At 35.7% G+C, this 4833-nt stretch overlaps 1 non-coding gene across 1 annotated transcript; it reads right to left on the bottom strand.

The window, feature by feature from the left end:
• Positions 1-2371: 2371 nt before the first annotated feature.
• Positions 2372-2490, bottom strand: LOC118147644 (5S ribosomal RNA). The gene has a single exon (XR_004734085.1). It is a non-coding gene; the product is annotated as a 5S ribosomal RNA (ribosomal RNA).
• Between the last annotated feature and the right edge of the window lie 2343 nt (positions 2491-4833).

Raw genomic sequence — 4833 nt, 5'->3', positions numbered from 1 at the left:
TATGTAAAACAATTTAAATGTTTGAGAGGCAAATTTTTCAAATAATATCCCTTTTAGCTGTGGGTTCTGAGCTTTACTGTACAGATTTTTATGTTTGCAGGTAAAGGAAGAAGTGGCATGTGAAAAACTGCCTAAGAGCATCCCTCATCTGCTTACAGAACTGTCTAAGGGTCTCATGATATAGGTGCCTTCTGATTTAACTGAACAAAGAAAAGGGGAAGAAAATGAATAGTATGAGAAGGACTAAATCTAGGGGAAAATAAATACTCAGAAAGTAATCAGTAGTTCTTCTATATTTTCTTCTTTGGTACAAGAAAAAAGTCAAGGGCTTTACCACCAAGTTTAGACAAAATCTGGTAGCTTGAGAACTTTTGTTGCCAAAGCATCGGGGTTCTATTCCCTAAAAATGCCATCTGTATCTTATTAAAAGGAAATGAAACTGAGTTACAGTTTATGCACCTATGGATCTTCATGATTCAAGTGACTCTGTCTCAATTGTTAGAGGTTCTATAGATGAATGAAGATGTAATTCTCTTAAGTAGCACCTGATAGGAGAAATATGGCAGAAGCTGATATGTACATATTACCTACTTGTTAGAGTTATTATGTTTTACTCCAATTACCTTTTCCTTTATGTTAAAACATGATTATGTAATGGAATTTAATTAACTTTTATGGGTCTATTAACAAATAATGTATCCTCTTTTTATTGCATTTCTGAGAGCAAAAGCATTTACCTTTCCTTGTGATACAAGTTAACAAAACTAAAACAACTTATATTCTCTGAAACCATTTCTACCTTCTGAAAATTCTAATTCTTGTAATGTTTCCTCCTATGCTGGTTATTTATCTTTTGTTCTTCAGCCCCACGGCCTGGCCTTTTCTATTTGTTTATTGCTGGGGCTAGAAGCCTACAGACTACATTTCCCAGGGCCCCTTGCTCGCTAGGTTCTTGCTGTTTTCTACTAATTGGAGAAACTATTGGAAGACTAAAGAATGCAACAAAAGACAAAGCATTGTTTTGTTTTGTTTTTCTTTGCTTCTGATTTCAACAGCACTGTGGTTGCTAAGAGTTTCTGGTGGCAGAAGGGAAGGTTCGGCCTCTAGAGTCCCGGACTGGACAGAGTCTTATGCATAGCTCTGGTTATAGTGGAGGCAGCACCTTGCTGGCAATTTTAGCAGCAACAGTTTTAGGCTCCTGCGCTCCACTCCAAAGGCACTAGAAGCTTCCTTTTTTCCCATTAATTCAGGTTCAAAACTTTGAGGTTATTTATGACCATTCTCCCTCTGTTAAAGCTCGTCAATGATCTTTTTTTTCCCCATTATGTCTTATACACATATTTTCTTTCTTTTCTATCCTAAGTTACCCTGTCTTGATCACTCCACAGTAGTTCATGGGCCCTCGTGATATTTTCCCAGACACTGAAACTTGGGAGTGACCTGTCTTTAAATTTGAGTTCTTCTACCAACTTGCTTTGTGGCTCAAAGCAAGTTGTTTAACTTCTTCAAGGCTCAATGTTTTTATCGATATTAATAGTAAAGAAAAAATGCTAATGGTTATTGAACATCTACAACATGCTTGGGGTTTGGCAAACACTCTACATGCATTCTTTATTTCAATACTTACAACAATCCCAAGAAGTATGTGTTATTATTATTCTCATTTTTACAATTGAGAAAACTGAAGTTTAGAAGAGGTAAGTGGTTTACTTAAGGTCTCCCTGCCAGCAAATGGAGGAGATGGGAATTTAACTCAGGTGTCTCTGACTTCAAATACCATTCTCTTAAGCTTTTTTCAGTAAGGATCGTAATATAGATAATGTAAGGTTATTGTAATGATTAAATGACGTATATATAGCATTTATCATAGGTTCAACACATAATAAGCATTTGCTGAATGGTAGATCATATATCTGAAGAGTGCTATAACAGTCTTTATGTCATATAGTATTACATATATGCATCAATGGCCCAACATATTCTCCTTTGGTCATCTTAACCCAAATGATTGGCTATTTCTCCCTACAGAAACATATAAGAGAGTTAATGGAAACACAGGATTTGTTTCATAGTCATTTTTGCTGGAACATATAAGTTATTTACACAAACTCACACTAGCATAAAATATAGTGTTATATTTCCTTAGGTGTTAATTTTTTATGCTAAATATATCCTTTTTTCTTTGTGTAAAAACAGTCATAGTTGACACTTAACAAAACTTAGATTTGAATCTTTAACACGAGCATCTAACATTAACAGTGATAATTAAGACAAGTGGAAATGCCAGTGCCAAGAAGCAGGCGATGGTCCAAGGAGAGCAGGGAGCAGCACAATTGAAGAGAAAAGGGGAGCAATCTTTTTTTTTAAAATAAGCCTACAGCACCCAGTATTCCTAGGTGGTCTCCCATCCAAGTACTAAGCAGGCCCGACCCTGCTTAGCTTCTCAGATCAGATGAGATCAGGCACATTCAGGGTGGTATGGCTGTAGACAGGGGAGCAATCTTAAAGGCAGATTCCACCCAAGCTTAGGGACACAACACATATTCAGCTAATTCTATGTTTCACCATATAGTCAACCTGTTTTTTCAGGTATTTTATCTTTTTTCTTTGCTGGAATGCTGGACTCACTTGTTTTAATAAGAACATTTTATACCCAAAGGTCAATTAATAACTAGCAACCCAAATAAAGCTTCTTGGTATCTTCTGTTGTCAATTCTCAAAACCTCTGGACCATCACCTCTACTCAAAGGATTCTGTTCATTTTTAAAGCAGCTTGCCTCCCATTTCCTGTAATTGGTGGATAATTGGAATTAGCTCCTCAGGAGTCATCATGATGTAGTATAAAGAGGAGTGGAGACCAGGAGTCTGATGGTGACTCTGATGCTAAATACCTCTGGGAATTCTCCTGGCCTTTATCTCATTCATCCAGTGAGACCCATAGTTTCATCCTGTGCAGAAATTGTAGGATTCGAACTAAGAATGATATTTTTCATTCTGATTTCTTGCAATTTTAAAGCACACCCAAAGCCTAAATGTGGCTGCATTCCCAAATGCTGCCTCTGCAAACCCTAATCTTAACAATTTTGCAAAGCATTTAGTTGACCAAATACTCTTTAAGCAACTACGATACAATGTGTCATTGCTTAACATTCTGGAGGATATAGAATGTAGTATCAACCATGGATTTTTTTTAGTTTAGTTGATAAGGCAAGACACAGACTCCCCCCTAAAAAAGATGCAAGTATAAGGCAGAATAAGATTTGAATCAATATCAAAAGTGCTAAGCAGATAATGTGGTGGAGAATAATTCCTGACAAAAGAAAAGAGTATGGAACCGTTTGCAGGAGAGTTCAAATACAAATTTAAGCAAAGTGGAGAGTGTGACAGAAGACCATGCAGATGAGCCAGAAAGAGTTTGAGCAGATAGTGAAAACCCTTGAATGCCTAAATGAGGAAACTTGACTTCATTCACAATGCGGTGGGGAACCACTGTGAAGTTCTGAACAAGGATCATTTCTAAGTATCATACAGGATTTCAAAGTTGTATTTGTCACAACACAGATGTTTCATGCATCTGAATGAACTGCTCAAATTTCAGAATTTGGTCTTTATCTCATTTAAATTGAATGGATTGGACAGGTATTATTTCATAACACAAGAAAGCTTTATTTCAAACATACAAGTCATTCTTACAGACAGTCTTTAACTGGCTTTTGCTTCAATTAAGATACTTTCAGCTTAATGTGAATACGGGTCAAAATTAGTAACTAGTGGCACAGTAAAAGCATCAAAGACTTTCAGTCTTTAGAGCTTAATCTTTCTTCTCATTTATTTTTAGGTCGATATCATTTAATAAGAAGCTATTGAGCCATCCCATACCTCTATACCTGTGTTGCTTATTCATCTTTGCAGTCTTATGATAAAGCTAAAAACTCTTTCTTCATCCCAAAGAGACAGTTAATTATATTTTAGGGGATGACCTTCCCAACCACTTGGGTGCCTGATAGATACTCTCTTGTTTTGTAGTATTGAAAAGAACCAAACAAAAAACTTCTAGCATTTGCCTCCAACAAGGGTTAGAGAGAGAGAAGAAATCTCTATTAGCATGAAACTTTGCTGTTTTCTCTACTAAATTAACTCCAATCATTTTCAAGAAAGAACATTTCAATACATTTTTCTGACAGGTAGGAAATTAACTATATACCAGAAGCTATTGAATTCAACTTTAACAGTATCAATAAACATTTCTGATTAAATTATGAAATTGATTTTATAATTTTGACCATTATGTTTTTACATCAATATCATCATATGACAGCAAATGTAGTTACTGCTTCCTTATTGATCTCAGACATGGCACTCCAAAGTACTCATTTGACTATATTACAAAATCAAACTTGATTTCCTGTAGTATTGCAGTAACTTCAGATCGTAATCTAGTCTAAAGAATCAAAATAGATGAATTATTCAGTTATTAAAAGATATATTTTTCCTTGGAGGAAAAGGAACACTTTGATGAAGCCATCCCTAATGGTTGTGTTATAGGATATTTCTCCATGTGGAATTACTTTGTGTGGGTCTCACATAAATATACCATCACCTCCCAGCTTGTGTGTTATCAATCACGTTTCTGGTGAATAACATAAGCACCACTTGAAGAGAAAGACATGTTTATCCTTCACATGCAGGAATTCGACAAAAATGCTGTGTTTCCATGACTTTAAAACCTACGTCTTGGTCTCACCAGCCCAACTTACAAAAATATTACTAATATATTGAGCCATTGCATTTCCCAGAAGAGCAATGTGTCTTATGTGTCTTTAGATAAAGTTT

This window comes from Callithrix jacchus, chromosome 14, assembly GCF_049354715.1.
Source record: "Callithrix jacchus isolate 240 chromosome 14, calJac240_pri, whole genome shotgun sequence".
Taxonomy (NCBI): Eukaryota; Metazoa; Chordata; class Mammalia; order Primates; family Cebidae; genus Callithrix; species Callithrix jacchus.
Note: the sequence above shows the minus strand (reverse complement) of the source record. Positions and strands in the feature narration are given on the sequence as shown.